At 43.0% G+C, this 17,070-nt stretch overlaps 1 long non-coding RNA gene across 1 annotated transcript in view; it reads right to left on the bottom strand.

Annotated features, from left to right (window-relative positions):
- Positions 1-1,076: 1,076 nt before the first annotated feature.
- Positions 1,077-17,070, bottom strand: part of LOC115606862 — a 28,965-nt gene continuing 12,971 nt past the window's right edge. Inside the window, exon 2 of the long non-coding RNA XR_003991032.1 lies at positions 1,077-3,228. This is a non-coding gene — a long non-coding RNA (uncharacterized LOC115606862). The remainder of the gene's footprint in view (positions 3,229-17,070) is intronic.

Below are 17,070 nucleotides of genomic sequence, written 5' to 3'. Positions count from 1 at the left end.
CTTCCTGTATAACAACAGCAGTACTGACAGAGCGATGATTGTTGCTCCATGGCTTTTATGTTTGCTTACTTTGGTCCCTGTGAGAGCTGGCAGGAATACTTGGCTAAATGCAGTCTTTATTCTGCTGAAGATGAAATGGAGATGAACCTGAAGATGAGTGGAGAAAATCTCCCTGCATCTAAACCAGGAGTTAGGTCAGGGGATGGCATGGCAGCTGTTTGTTGCATGCCACTTTTGGGAAGCCTTTAACCACAGTTGTTACCTTTTCCTGTATATGACAATAGTGTGATACCACGTGTCCTTCAGCAGAGGGGATTTAGGGCCAATGGGAGAAATGATAGTGCTGTGTAAATGATTGCTGCAAGCGTTTTACAGGGCAGCAGCAAGCGACGCTCTGCTGTGTCAGGATTCTCAGATTGCACCTGTGGCACTTAAATCCACTTCTAGCACGTTGCACAACAGCACAATGCCTTGATGTGGTCCAGTCTCTTTTCCGGCACATGTGCAACAACAAATGGGAACCTCCATGCCACGTATGCCTGCGGCTCTGTCCTCCCTGTATCTTAAATCACTTCCCAAATTGTGTTCACTCTTCATAATCTTTGCATAGGTTTTCAATGTGATGAACTGATCCAGACCAGGCTTGCCAGGATTCCCAAGTACAGCTGGTCTGTCAGCAGCAGGACAAGAAACAACTTTTGTGCTTTTGAGCCAAACTGATATTCCTGTTAAATAAACACCAACATAGAAATGTTTCTTCCTCATTTCATAACACTCTGACTTGTCTGATTCTGTGCACGTTTAACCTCAGACATACTTTGGAAGAATCATAAAAGTCAGTGAATTTAAAACTACGTCTTCCATAAAACCAAAATAACTCTCCCCAAATCTCCCAAGAACCTGTAATTTCTGCTTTTGAAAAAGTTCAGATCGATTTATTCTTCTTTTGTATAACTTTTTACGCAAGAACCTGGTGAAGTTTAATTTTTATTAAATATCTTCACATTAGGAAATTACTTGGGACTAGAACTGTTTAGCAAAGACTTAGAAAATGTAAACAATATTCCAGCAGAAAGTGTCTTCGCTGCAAGTTTTTAATCAGCTGTACTCAACAACAGTTTTTCACCCCAACCATGCACACTTCAGGCATGTGACTAATCCTATTAATTTTGAGTGAAGTGTCCTTAAGTGTTAAAAGGATTAGAGTCTTAATTACAGGCCATCTGCAGAGGTCAAATATCAAAGGCTGTTCAGAGTCCAAGTTTTAGCATTTTCTGAATGAGTAATATTTGTGTGAGTTTTCCTTTCCCCTGTTCATCCAGCATCCTTTCTGCAGTAAGTTAAATGGGTGTTCCAATACGGCTTTTATTAAATGAACTGAATCATCCTAATGGCCAACAGACAGGTCTCTAGATCATCAGCCATCTAGACATCAGCAAACCCAGCAGGATGTGCTCAAAAGAAGCCTACAACTTAGAAAACAGAGGTTTGAACAAATCAAGCTTGCATGGCGTGGCGCCAGCCTACTTTATAACTGCTTTTCATTTGAATTATTAACCACAAGATATTTTTTCCTAATGATACATTTAACAGCAATGGAAAGCAAGAGTCTCGGGATGATAATTAGCTGGTACTGACAATACATAATTTTGACATCTAGCCTTGATGTCTAAATTATGACCTTTGGCTCCAAACAGGAGTATCAGAAAAACAGAGATGGGAATTGCCTGCTTCCTCCCACCCAAAAAGCAGGATCAATTGTATTTAGGTAATTTCTGACAGATACTTTGTCTAACCTGTGCCAAATTGTTTAATGAAAATATCGAATTGGTACTATGGAGATACTCCTGCAGGATTCTGCTTGATTCATCCAGCCAAGTCAACAGCGTACTCTTGCTAAATATTCAGTGGGTCCAGTTTACACCTAGTTGTGTGCCCATCCATTTGTGTTTTTCTGGACTTGCTTGTGAGATGCATGGTCATGTGAGGCAGTGTTAGAAGTCTTTCTAAAACCAAGATATCTGGCATCTGTGTGTTTTCTGCTATCACAGGAAATAGCCAAAAACCCCTCTCTGATATGTGGTATCAGGATACATGGACAGTAGGTTGAACTATTTAAGCAAGCAATAAATTCATAAGAATTTTGAAAATATGAGGCAAAGAAAGGATTATTTTATTAGAATAAACTCCCTTCCAAAGTTACTAAAAAGAAAGCAACGAAAAAAGTCACCATCATAGCAAGTGTGGAAAAAACAGTGTTTAAATATTGAACAGCAGGCACACTGCCCAGATATTATAGAGTTAATAGGAAAGCAAACAACATATGTAAGACAGTCTGCAAAGCAATAAGGGCTTTCCTTAGTGATTAGGCAGATTTAGATCACTGCAGAAACATGAGCCTTTGGGGAGAGCATCCAGATAAGAAAACCTGGACTGAGAGCCAACTGCCCCAGTTCAGTGAGCTGTTTCCAGCAGATCCATCATTCAGTGATGGCAAGCGCTCTGCCCTAGAAACTACCCACAACCAAAACCTCTGTCTGCCTTTCATCCAAGCTTCCAACTAAGAGACCAAGTATTTGCATGGAATATAAACTCTGAGAAAATGGTGTTTCGGGCTCATAGAAAGCAATCGTTAGCACTATTGAGCAGCTGTGAGCACACATGTACATACGTAGGTATATGCATACGTGGTGGCTGTATAGTTACTTCGACTACGTGTCCCTTTCTGTCCCCGTCGCACACGGTGGGTGGCATCCCCAGAGGGTGTAGGGCAGTGTCACTGCCAGCTGCCCATCTGCACGCCAGCTCATACGACCCGTAACAGGAGTTTGTTCTTTCTACCTGAGAGCAAAGAAGTAAATAAGAGGTAAGAATTGAGAGCAACGCTAGAAATAATGAAGTTGAGATACTCAGGCGCTAGCCCACGGGAGCCGCTGGTGGCCAGGAGGACATGGGGCTTCCAGCGGGATTTCTGCTTCTCTTTTGCGCTCCGTGGCTCGGGCTGGGTTTGTGACAGCAGATGGCGGTCGTGTCTTTGGTACAGCAGCGGCGGGCGCCCACACTGCGTGGAGATGTTGCACAATAGCATGTTCAGACAAGCATCTGTGACCCTGCCCTGGTGCCAGCCGTTGTTGTTCATATTGGCTGCTTCTCAGGCACTTCTGTAGACAATGTCTTCGCAGAGCCTCCCGCCCCGAGCCTTCCAGGAGGAGATCTTTCCACAGAGTGCTGCTGAGACATAGATAAACAACCAAAAGAACATATGAAAGGTTTATCTATTTTACTGAAAGTGTTCAAGGTTCTTCATAATCACTTATGCCTGCAAAGCTGAGAAGTGTGTGTTTGCCACATGCAGTTGCAGATGGTTGTGGCATCTGAAGCAGATCAATTGGATTGTACATTTTCTCGTTTTGCTGCAGAGCCAAAGCATCTTCTCTTCAAACACTTAGAGAAATATTTGGATTTATTTCCCAAACAGTGCTGAGATCCTCATTTGAAGATCTACTTCATTTTTGGGGGCTATGGCATTTCTGCAACGTAGACTCCTAGCTGGTTTTACAGATCTCTACTATATTACACATGAAAATAAAAACAATATAATAAGCTGCTAAATGGTAGCAACCTAAAACGAGCTGTTTCTTGAAACTCTGCTCCTTTACCTATTGCATCTCTTCATCTCATCCACACCCTGTCTTGAAGAAAATCATGCCCAGATTATTGAGTACCTCTCACCCTCCAAGATTAATAAATCAATCTCCTTTGCATATTATCAGGGAACAAGCTCCAGAATCAAGAGTACAAAAAACCCTGCACCTGTCTACTAGATCAGTGTTATCCTGAGTGTTTCCTTTCCTTATGTTTGCCTAATGTAGCAAAGCTCAATGCAAAACCCCACAGAAGGGAAGATTATTTTATTTTCATAGAATCATAGAATGATAGAATGGTTTGGGTTGGAAAAGACCTTAAATATTGCCTAGTTTCAATCCCCCTGTTTCAGCTTAAAGCCATTCCTCCTGTCACTACTTGCCCTTGTAAAAAGTCCCTCTCCAGCTTTCTTGTAGGCCCCCTTTGGCTACTGGAAGGCTGCTCTAAGGTCTCTCCAGAGTCCTCTCTTCTCCAGGCTGAACAAGCCCAGCTCTCTCAGCCTGTCTTCACAAGAGAGGTGCTCCAGCCCCCTTATCATCTTTGTGGCCCTCGCCTGGATTCACTTCGACAGGTACGTCCTTATCTTGGGGGTCCTAGAGCTCGACACAATACTTGAACTGATTTCACACATACCTTCTCTCACAGACTGTTCTCACTCCTTCTTTCACACTTAGAGAAGAAAGAACATGGAGATGCACGTGGCTTCTTAGCCTAGGCAGGACTCCGCGGTGCAAGCCAGGAACCAAGGGTGACCCAGCACAGGCAGTGCCTTCATTGACCGGGTACATTCCCTTAACATGGCACGCAGATCTGGATACTGATTAAAGGGTCCATCAATGGACTCAAACAAGGGGAAGTTAATGAATCCAGAGGCTATCCAGGAGTAGCAGGAGATGGGACCAGAGACAAAGCTTGAAATGAGGCTGCAACACAGGTCCGTGGTCCACCCAGGAGATGGGGCTGAAGATGAAGCTGCAGCATATGTCCAAGGTCCACCTAGGAGACATGGCTGGAGACAGGCCAGGTCTGGTACAGATCTAGGAGTCAGGGCTGGAGGAAAACTGCCTCCAGCATAGGTTTGAGATCCACCAAGGAGGCAACCCTTGGTTTTCCAGACCCCAGTGCCTTTAGAAGCGGCACATGCCATTCCTTTGCCCATTCTTGTTGTTTCTTGATGATTTCACATTAGTACATTGCCATTCATACCTCATTCATGTCACACTTCATGTTTCTATGTCAAATCCCTATGGGTGTACTATCACGTTAGAGAAGTCTTTACCTAGTGGCCAGGTTGTAAACGATTCAATGCAAACTACTTCATCAAGAAGCTAATAAAAAGCCGATTGTGCAGACTGGAAACAGCATCGTCAGATGTTACCTGTGTGAAACAGAATTTAGCAAACAGGCTGCTGCCTCCTACATGAGCTCTGTCTTTCGAGTGTAGCCCCCATATTGAGCAAGTCACAGTAGTGTAATCTCACACGCAATTTTCTCAGCATGGTTCTCTGCAGTGCTAAGCTGTATTTACCATGCAGTTGGCATAGTCAAAAATCAAGAGTGTGATATTTAAAACTAATAAAATAAATTCTTGATTATCATCTTTGGTAAGTCTGGCTTTGTGCAGTGTGCTGTGCCTCAGTGCAGAGATTGTGGACTTAGAAATAAAGAACATAAGGTCATTTGGAGCAATGTAGTTTCGGTTAAGCAAACATAAGGGTATATTCATTCCAATACACTGTTGGCAAATCATTTGGCTTCATATATTTAAACTTTCTTGTAATTGCTTGTTAGCTAAACTTATTTCAACCTCTATTCTGGAGGTGTATCTCAGATTTCATAGAAAGATGCTGTAATTTGTGGAGCAAATTGTACACACTTGGTGTAACTTTGAGAAATAAAAAACATGTGGCATTGTAATGAATGTTATTATCATTTCCAACTTTCCTTTAACAAAACTCTTATTTACACTTCTGCATTGAAATAGACCACCATTTTATCCTTGGCACAAAAAGTTAAGGGAAAAGCCATCCATTTTGTCAGAGCATACTTTGGTAAATCTAATTCAATTTCAATAAATGAGCAGTGCAAAGAGGATTGGAGCTTACCATGAAATACCAAAATAAAGGTCAGATTTGTAGCTAGCATAAATCAACATTCTTGCACGGCTTAAGTGGATTTCTGTCCATTTATACTAGGCAAGAATCTGGCTCATTACCACTGGATGAACTACAAATAGACCATCAAGCAGCAGTTTTGAGTTTTAACACTTATTTCCTTGACTTGTTAGAGTAAATCAGATGCTAAATATTTGAAGACTTCTTGTTCACTGTAACTGAGGAGGAAGTTAATCTGGAAGTTAGTTAAATTCCCTCCCTTGAAAGCAAGCTTTTCAAATGAAGTCTGTGTGGTGTCATTAAACAGCTTGAGCAGAATGAATTGTTGTCAGCTTTTCCAATCCATACATTTCAGGTTTTGAAACATAGCCTTTAGAACAACATAAATAACACAAAGTCAGTTGATTGGTTGTCCAAAGTTGCGATGATTTGGTGGTGCTCAGCAGAAGATGATTCGGCGTAACAGACTCATTCCCCTTTGAAGCACTCTCCTCCAGATAGTGCCATGTGAATATCTAAAGAGCATGCAGAACAGACACTGAGCAGAGTGCAGTATAGGGAGGAGCAAGCCCGTGATAGAATCTGTGAGAATTGCAGGAGAGTCTGAATAATCACCTCACAGGGTTTCACATTCAACATGGTTGCAACAAGCTTTTCTTGGAGCAGGCATCCCACAAGCGTTTGTGGATGGCCTAAGCCAGCGCAGCTGCTGAGAGAAGAAACCTCTGCTCTCTCTGCCTGCATCGCTGGCTTTTCCATCACCCCTTATTTGTGCTGGCATCAGGATTTGTATGATTGCACAATGAAGCTGACACTGGGAACCATTCGGCTGGAAGCAAACCTAACAACAACAAGAAGTCAGTTCCCCTAAGGCCACAGCTTTCAGCAGTGCAGCCAGACTGTCGTTCATTGAACTCTGCTCCCCCAGTGGGCTGGAGAAGGAGGTTAAGGTCACTGCTCTTGCCGTGGTTTAAACCCAGCCAGTAACTCAGAACCGCGCAGGGCTCTGAGGGTAAGGAAGCCAAGCAGCTGGGACCACTTGCTAGGAAGGAGAAAAAATAGCTGTTACAGCTGAAACCAGGACAGCTGTGCAGAAGGCCAGCTACCTGCCATTTTCCCTGTTGGATGGGCTCAAGTGCAGCTGAGACAATGGACTCCAGTCCCGAAACACGGACTCCTTGGCCCTCAGCAGGGCTAGAGGGAGGAGGGGAGAGACACACAGGAGAGAAACCTGGGCCATGGGAATGTCCCTGTTGGGCAGTGATGGACGAGATCATAGATCAAGCTCTTCATCTATAGGATCTCTGCCTTGAGACCATCCAGGCTCTGGCAAAGTCAGGTTTCACTTGTGAAACCCAAAAAATGGTCACAGGTATTTCCCCCCAACCTCACCCCCAGGTATTAACTGATGAATAATGAATGCTTTTATGCTGTGCCATTCCCTCCATTTCCTTTCCTGGTACTAAAGTTATCTCAGAGAGGTTTTCCTCTCTCACCTTGCAGATCCTCTATCAAAGTCAAACTCCTAGATATCATTCACTACCACAGAAGGTGAAAAATCCCAGTTACTGCATATTGATAAAAAGAGTGAAGAAAACCTCTGAAAAAAAGACCATTATTTGAACAGAAAGGTCCCTTTTAACTATCAAATGTGTTCAAAGGTATTTTTACTGAAGCATTTGGAAAAACATGCATATATAGGAGCAGAATAGCCTAGTTGCAGAATTGCGCCATTATATCTCAGAAACTTCAAGGCAGGTCTGTGGCTGGAAAGGAAACTGTGGAGAAGCAGCAGACACTGCAACAAGCAGTGTTGATGAACAAGAGGAACACCCTCGGGGGGATCTCTTGCCCACCTGATCTGTCTTTTAGATTAATCACAAAGCAGAGGCCACTTTCACTTACAGATGGCAAAAATCTTAGTCTTTCCCACGACCACAGGGGTTTTGGCCTTCATGTCTGTCTTAACTAAACGCTCTTCTTAATTCTGTTTCCCTTGTATAAATTCCCTGGTAGTTTTCAGTTCAGTTAGTTAAATAAACGATCATTTCCTGCTTCAAATGTCAACTATTGTGGCCCAGAGTTCCCTAAGGCTCTTGCTGCGTTTAGATCAGCCGCTTCACAATCTGAGCACATTTTCCTCCTTCTTTAAAGCATTTTGTCTGCTTTTTTACATGAAGACTTCCCCTGCACAGGAAATCCAGGCTTTAGCAGTAAAGATAATAGGCAAGTCATTTTCTTCAGCATCAGAAGGATTGCAGGAAGCAGTGCAGCCATGGCACTGAATAGTAGATTCAGCAAGATTCCGTTCATGTCACTCAAAGGATGAGTTGGGGTTTCAAATGGTTGAGGGGCATTGCAAAGTTATGAGTCAAGACTTGGACTCGCTTCCTGGGAGTCAGAGGTCTCCAGCATGTTACAATGTCTTTTTTGGCCTGTATTCCCAGGCTGCCTCCCTATGTGGGTTTCTGCACTTCTGCTTTTTGGTGAACTACCCCAAAACCTTCTGAATACATATTTGGACTTTCCTCTACAGGTGAGGAGGCGAGGGCTCCTTGTAAGGCAAACTGCTGACCTAACAACAAGGTACAAGTAGCTGCAGATTTTGAGGTTGCAGTTACAGTTTTAACTCTTCCCTGATAATTAGCATACTAGAGGTGGAGAATCGATACCCTCCTTTCTGGTAAATAATTAATATTTTTTATGTCATACTATTATTATATTGATAATAATATCCAAGATACCAGTCTCATATACGTTGCAGATGCTACTCAGCATTCACTTAATAAATGCCACTTCCTCCTGAAGGTGCTGCCACGTTTGAGCAATGGAACGAAGGATACTGATCCCTGTTGGGTCCAGGGCTAGAGAAATGCAGTGTCTGACATCGGCATTTCATTCTTAAGAAGCTCCCTGGTTTACTTGCTCAGTAGTGCATGGTTTAGCTGGTCTGCAGATCCCCTCCTACCAGCCAGTCTCCCCATCTCCATTGAAATCCACACACCACTTCTGCTGGGAGCAAAGGCCACAGATTTGTTTGCATGGTTTGAAACATGATATAAGCAGGCAGCATTACTCAGAAGACTGATGGTGACTCTTACCTAACACAACAGTGACACTGCACTCCAGAAGCAACCGTATCTCTTCAACAGGGGGAGGCTTCACTCCTGAACATTGTCCCAGATGCCCAGGTATGTGAAGATCCAAGTCAAAGGCTGTCCTATCGAGGGACCTGCAGAGTGCTTAGGGCCGCAGCTATAAAAGCTGGGCACCTCTCCATCTGTGTGGTAAGGTAAGGAGGTCTCCTACCCTCAGAGAAATCCCAGGCTAGGGTGTTACAAGAATGGCCTCTGCCTGCTACTTACCTGTAGCTCCTTTCTGTGTGAATTTTTTGTGACAAGTGCAGTGCAGAGAAATTGTGGCGGCTTGTTTGTACAGTCACACGTTCAAAATTAAAGGTCAAATCTCAAGGTCCTTAGTGAGGTAAAGCTCTTAGCCAAGTGCGTGTTTTGCAAGCTAGGCCACATTGGGTAACTAGTTTGTCAGTGGGAGACCTCACTGATTTCTGTAAAGTTATCTGAATAATACCTCGCTTAAATCCTATCATTGTCAAGGCCCCGTCAGGTGCGAAAAAGACGACCTTCCTGATGTTTGCTCAGTATAAAGTCCCCAAATTTTTCCAAAGCCTACACAAAAGAGCAAGCCACTGGGTCTTCTAATTTATGCTTTTTGAACCTAAAGCAGTGAGAACCTCCTGACGTGCAGAGTAGAGCAACTTAACAGGGGCAGGGAGCTCTCTTGTGCTGGCCATGCCCTCTCCCCCACTGCTCAGCAGTGCCTGTGGGGAAGGGAGCTGTTGCTCTTTCTTTGCTGACCTCTAGAAGAATTAAATTTTCTCTACCTCACTCTAGTTGTCTTCAATTTTATGTCACCTCCTGGCAGTTGTCATGTAATACATGAGCTGCTGTGATACTAAAGAAAACAAAACCCAGTAATGGCAACATCTTTCTTTCCGAGTTTGAGTGTTTACAGAAAGTTTGCTGCTTCTCAAATCTTCCACATCAAAAAAACCACCAAAACCCACTTAGAAGCTCTATCACTTTTGCAAGGTAGGGTAAAAGATTTAAGGCAAATGTGTCTATATAAATGCTTACATTGCTGTATAAACAAACATTATAAAATAAAGTTTACTGGCATTTAAATTCAAATCTCTATGGTTTGGGAGCCTCTGCTTGAGAAGTACCTGTGAATACTTAGGGAGAAGATTTATCTTGATTTGGAATAAAGGAAAATTTACAACCTGGCTTTGTGGCAGAGAAATCTGATTCTGGAGCTAAAACTGGGGCATAGAATTGCTACTGACATCTCATTCATTTACTTACCAGAAATTTGGGGAAGAAAATCTCTTTCAACCAAGCTGGGACACGTACAAACCTTTGCTGATAAGGTCTGGGGTAAATTCACAGCTCTGGCATGTATTGAGCACAACTGATGGCTCTGAGGGGTTTGAGCAGGTGCCACATTGATATGTCTGTGTAGCCCATCAGTCACTGCTATCTCTCTCTTTTTTTTTAATTTTTTCTGATCTCTGTTATATTGATTTTTGGCCAGTTTGTTTGGCAATCTTGCTGAAGCACTGCAAAGTGGACACGAGATAGGAACAATGCTAAGCAACCAGATGTAAAAAGATTGGAGCAATAAGAAAGTATATTTGTTTTTCACTGTTTAAACATGATTTACCAGCTGGCAAACTGTCTTGCAGGTTCCATTAAACTAATCCAGAGTACAAACACATCACACAATGTGGTCTTACAAGCACACCTCATGCAAATACCCCTGCATGGAGGAAGTCATATGGCAGGAACGGATTAGGCGACAGTCGCTGGAGACACGGACAAGAGCAAAGGGCTGTCTGGGAGGAATGGGATATTGTGTCAGATATGTCACATCTAGGTAAGGCTGCAATTTTACCAAATGTGAGGGATCTCCATCCACCTGCCAGCAGCTGCTCTGAGATCTTGTGGGATCATGGGAGGACTGGCAGAGCCAGGCATGGAGGTGGGATGGAGAGAGAATGAGAAAAGTGCCAGGAAAGAGGGGCTGAAAAGAGGACTTCAGCTGGTCACCAGAAGAATTGCATGAATGCCAAATCTGTGCCATAACCACAAAATTAAAGGCCTTAAATATAAAATTAAAACCCTAAATAGAGGCAGCTAAAAACCTAAAGCCCTGCCGTGGTGGATCATGACAGGTACTGCATTGCTCACTTCCTGAGTTGCAGAGCCTGAGCTTCCTCATATTTGTCCTGCCATGCTGTCAGGCTGTCACACAGTATTGCCTAGTTTGCCTCACTTCCACCAGCCAAGAAATTTCTGCCTTTCCCCCAGTAATGAAGAAGATGACAACCGTCAGAGAGCAAGGAAACACAAGCTACCTCCTGCACTGCTGCTGATTTTACTGATGAAGTTGGACAAGTAACTTTAGGTAGGCACCACTTGAAAAAACTGAGACACCCTTAATGGCAGAGATTTCTGCTGCATCCCTACCCTACTGACTGGCATCCTTCCAGCTTATAAATCTTGCCTTTCCTTGCACAAAACCAAACCTTGTATGCTTTTCTTACGAAAGCCTCTTCTTTTCTTGGTCTGAAAATGAGAACATGCCAAGCAGAATGGTATAAATAGCATCATTAGGTGAGATAATATCACCCAGACCCTTGCTTGCTCATCATGAAACTGCTCCTAGTTGCAATATCAGAAAGTAGCTTCTAGGGCAGGAGGTCCCATTAATTGCTCCTACTTTGGCCTCTCCTGTGACTACTTTGACACACGTGCATGATTAAACGGCCCCATCCCCACTATTTTAGCCCTTCGCTGACTTATCCAGCATTATCCCCACCTCCTGTAGCTGTCCTGTCCCTCTTGGCGCAACACCCTGGCTTAGTAGCTGCTCTTCTGCCCCATCCAGGCCACCTCTGCATCTCAGTTATCTAGAGAAGAGCATCAGGGAGTGGGTAAAACATTGACTGCCACTGGAAAGCAGCTGGAAAGGTCCCAGGCTGCTCACTGAGCTGCTCCAAGGGCATTCATGCAATGTCCTCTGCTCAGGATGTCCATTGAAGACCTTGCTTGGAGTCCCCTGGCCCAGCAAGGACTTACTAGCTCTTCTTCAGAGCTATTTTATACCTGATAGTTTGAAAATTTGAAGGATAAAAATGGCCATGGCCCACTATTGGAAGGGGCAGAATTTTTACTTTGCGTTGTAAAATCTATTTCTAGGCTTGGGACTTTGCAAGAAAAAATCCATCAAAATCACATATCGTTCTGATTCCCGTCACACCCTTTTCTTTCTTTTCTGTCTTGATTTTAGAGACTGCTATTTTAATAACTGTTTTCAGTTGAAATCAATGCCATGCAACACTGGAAAGGCTGAAATCCCAGCCTTCCCAAAGGAAAATATTTCCCCACCCATCACTATGGGACAGGACAATGTTTAGCCATGTGTCTGTTTGGCAGTTCAGGATGCCTCTTAGACAAGCTGTTTTCATCTCCTTCCCCATGTTACTCTGGACATGATAATTCACAACCACAGCAGGTTTACATGCCTTCAAATACACAGATCTGCCTAAGTATAGGAACTTCAAAGAGCTGAGGTATAGGGAAATAAGGTGGTTAAACACTGTTCTATCATCTATTGCATTATTGTGGTCTATTTTTAGCAGCTGTGGTTGCTGTGTATTGCAACCTTAAGTCACCTCTGAACTTATAGTCACAAAAATGAAACTGAAAAACAAATTAATTGGTTCTGCAGACTGGCCCAGAAGGAATCACATACAAACATAAACAACTGCAAAAATGTCTTTTTGTTTCCTTTCCTTAAAATATAGACCTCCTCTGATGCTTATCTTTTGGCTGTACAGTAAATGTCCCAGCGCCTGTGCTGTGAACAACTGTCGCTGAGACTTTGTGTTTTTTCAGGTCAGCACCACAAAAATGTTATGGCTGTTACAAAGTACAAGGGCTGGCTGCCAGGTTTTGCACCTATTCTGTTGGGCCTGAGCCTTTTTTTCACTTAGATAATTTTTACGTTAGTGTTCCTGTACTGAAATGAGTTGCTTGAGCATAGTTGCTTTGATCAGTGAAAGTCAGAAGAGCATCAGTCCACTCACGCTCTGTTCTCTTGGCCAGTTTGAAAGAGTCAACTCAAACTGACATATTTCTTTAGCTAGTGGAGTGATGTGGTTTCTCATCTCACACGGTTGCTTTGTTCTCTGCTGTCTGCACATGCAGAGGGGCTTTTTCATATGTTTGCTATTTGATTTTAATGTTTTCTCATGCTCAATCTGTCCAACTGCCTTTGCTTCTCAGTTACTGTTTCTCAAAATGGCTCCAAGAACCCTCTTTGCCATCTCAGAGTAAAGGCACAATTGCATTATTGTACTGAGTGAATGCATTTTCTCATACATGTAGCTGAATGGGAGATTATTTAAATGCCTTAAACACTCTCCTAATTGGAATAATGACATGTTAGGAATGGAAGTGTGAGGAGAATTTATATCCAGACTCCTGAATTTCAGTGAATGAGTAATCAACACTCCATCACTTCCTACAAGGTTAAACAATTTTTAAAGTAAATGGTTACTGTAAAAACACCACTTGGCTGCCTTAAAACAAATAAACAAATGGAAAACCAAGAATTCTCTGGTGATCTTTAGATCATGTGAAAGCTTTCTGGACCTGTTAGCAAAGGAGAGGCTGACTTGAAATGCTGAAGGCTGGCTGGTGCCTCAGGGCTGCACTGCCAGCCCCTGCCCCATGCTCGTCACTGCCTGTCCTCACCTTGTGCTATCCTGGTGCTGGTGACACCACCAGCTCTTGAAAGCCCATGCTCTGAGCTAGATTGGGGTGCCATTTGGGTTAAAAAATAACCCAGCAAAACATGTTTGCTTGTCTCTGTGTATACAAGTTTGAAAGTGGACTCAGTTTCCCCATGTGATTCAACGAAAGGCTGTATTAAGGTCTGTGCTAGCATGAGGGCAGGCAGGAGCAAGGGGTGAAATGAAGCAACCCCAGGAGCTGGGAAGGAAAATATCACTAACTGATATTGCTGCCAAATACTGTATCTTCAGCAGCCACTGCCTTGGGTGAGAGCAGTGGAATTAGTGCCTGTGGCCTGTACCTTAGCAAGGCTGTCCCATCTTTACATCTTTGCTTACAGCCTTATTCTTATCAACAAGCTGATTATTCTCTTGGTCAGTTTATTGCTTTAAAGTCAATTATATGCAGTTATTCAGAAGTCAGTGTGTAGTGGTCTAATCTAATCTAATAATCTTTATACACAAAATCTCATTTTCTTGTCATCACATTCACATTAATTACACCAACATTTTTGATATTTAACTAAAAAAAGCCTTTAAGCAGTTGTGAGTGATTAGGCTTTGTTGCTGCTTTTCTCTTTTACATCCTCCAGTACTATGCTTTTCTTTTTATTGTTTCTTTCCTGAAAATGGTTTCTGTAATTAATTTCATTGGTCTTGATCTGAGGCCTATGGAGGTGAATGCACAGACTTGCATTAACTTGAGTAGGCTACAGATCAGACCTCCGGTAAATGCTTTAATAGGCACGGGTCAAGGACTTGACATGGAGAACACCTGTTTTACTGTGTCTTTCTATTGTTACTTCAGCTGGCTTCATTGAACTAGTGATACTGATGCAGAAATGCAAACCCTTGTAGGCACAACACTGGAATGTAAAAGCCTATACTACATTTGTCACAAGAGCACTTAGAAATTCCAGCCACGGCACAGGTTGCACTGTGCCTCATTCACGTACCCAGCAAGAGACAGACAGTGAGAGACAAATGGGTGGTTTGTGGCAGAACTGAGATGCAAATCCAGATAACATAAGTGCAGGTTTAGTGTCTGTCCCCCTCCCCGCTCCCACCTATGCCTTGTTCTGCTGAGACGCAACAGCACGTGTACCTGTACAAGATTCTCTAATCATTTCCTTGTCTGCTAATGTTACAGGAGGCAGAAGATTAATCCAAAAGGAAGGGCTCACCCTTGGGTGTTTCTGTCAATCCCAGTGCTGTTTGCTTGCACCGCAGCAATTACGGACTCAGCGACTGACAGCAATGAACAAGTCTTTCCAGTGTTTCCCTGATAAGAAGAGTGTCTGCAAGAGATCATGCATCCATGTCTCACAAGGTTTAAAGTTTCCTAATCCTTTTGCCATTCCACTTTTCAGCATTATTAGATGCACTGCAATATCCAGCCTTGGAGAGGCTTGAGTTGAAGGGACTTCTGCTGCCCAGAAGTCCTGCTAGAAAGCAGCCATCTGTGACTGAGTGTATAGAAACACATAAAAATTCCAGCTCAAGTTGAGGCAAATCCTTGTTCCCATTAATTACTCAAACCAAAACATGAGTGCTAGTGCACTGTCCCTGCTGGAAAGTATACCATGCTCTCACATAAATACATTATCCTTAACTGCTAAAAGAGCTGTATTTTTTAACATCAGCGACATGAATACACTTGAATTATCATGAGATGAAAAGCAGGCACTTAGCAGTGTACCCTAAAGTCAGCAGTTCTGGACAGACATATGAGCTGCTCTCAGCACATTTACTTCACAACAAAACCACATTGTCGTCTTCTGACTGTTTCCACTTCAGGAAAACAAATGACTGTTCGCCCTCCAGAAGTTGTAAATCCTATTTACCTGATATAAAATACTGATAATACTGCAAAGAAGCACTTTGGACTTCTCCTAAAGAAGATAATCTTCATTATCTTCTATTTGCATTTCTTTTTGCCCTAAGGAGGAAAGATTAGGAGAAAGCCAACCTAGCATTGTGCTTAGCAGACATGCAGAAGATGGTAATTACAAGGACATATTATTTACCTGATCAATAAGAGTGACTTCATGCTTCCTAATAATTGTCTTAGACTTCAGTTCCTAAAAGCTGCCTAATTCTCAACTGCTAAAATAGGGATTTTTAAATTACTTGCCTCCTACAGCTGGTTAGTAATAGGGACAGGAATTTGTAGGCATGATCCAGATCCTCCTCTGTAAAATAATTTTTATTCTTTAGCTAAAAATCTTCAATTGTCTAAATAAAAATTCTCGTTTAACCATCTCAGTCTTGCAGAAGGTGAGGCACAGGACAAACAAAAGGGCAACAATCACACAGACTGGCGATGGTCCAGTGAGCAAGGTGCAACTGTTTTATTCTTTCCTAAAATGAAAAGTGCTTGTTAAAAAGCAGTCTTCTGGTACGACAGTCAGAGGCAGCCACTGGTAACCACATTTTTATGTTTTTCAGGGCCTGAAGTTGTTTTCCAAAGACATCAAGTAATGTCAGCTCTCCCTACTTCTGATCTTATTTCTAATGTTCCTCTGCATTTTGCCCACTGGCAAATGTCTGAAGCTTGGTCATTCTTAAGGTATACCTCTGAAAGAGCTGAAGAAGTCCCAGATGAGCTTAAAATATTTCCATACTTTCAAGAACAAAAAATACAGCTTGAATTACCTCACATTCCCATGTCCTGGGACAGAGCCTATATGAGGACAAACATGAGCTTGCTGTCCTTCCTCTAGCTGATGCCCCAGGAGGTGGGGTGGTGAGGCAGCCTAGCAGCCTTGTTGTACCAGCCTGGTGCTACTGCATTGCTGCTTAACCTAAAATCTCCTACTGGCTTCACTATCTGCTCTTGGCAGCTACAGCAAAGCCTTGGTGCACCAGGTGGAAAGGACTGGTAGCAGCGTCAGTGTCTCTCCTTCCCATCAGGAGATTCATGCCCTCTATTTGCAGTATTTGTCCTTCCTGTCCAGATATGGGAACCACAAGCGCTCAAGTACTTTGAAGTCTAAGGCTCAGTAGCATACCGAAATGTTTAAAACAAACCCCACTAAGGGTGGCAGGGGAAATCGTTGTCTTTGAGGTTTCTATCACAGATATTTATGGTAAAGAAATGCTGGCCCAAATTCAAGGCTATGCCCTCCAGCTTAGCAATTCAGAACAGGTGAAGCACAGGAGCAGTGTTGATGAAAAAGGAGCTCCTCTCAGGTTTGTGTATGGCAGCATCTAGGACGTTCATATTCCAGGTAAAAGGACAATGCTATTCCAGGTAAAAGGACAAATGCGCTATTCCAGGTAAAAGGACAATGCTAGTAGCTACCCTAAGCTACCCTCTAGTCTCTTCTTTCCTGATATGTTGGCAGACTGGTAGTTTCTGAGAGGAGCTGGCTGTGGACCCTGCCTTGCTTCTATCTCCAAACATGCTTCTGAATAGGATGAGCAATGAGCATC

The sequence above is a fragment of the Strigops habroptila genome, chromosome 4, assembly GCF_004027225.2.
Source record: "Strigops habroptila isolate Jane chromosome 4, bStrHab1.2.pri, whole genome shotgun sequence".
NCBI classification, from domain to species: Eukaryota; Metazoa; Chordata; class Aves; order Psittaciformes; family Psittacidae; genus Strigops; species Strigops habroptila.
The sequence above is the reverse complement of the archived record's forward strand: the minus strand, read 5'-3'. Positions and strand labels throughout refer to the sequence as shown.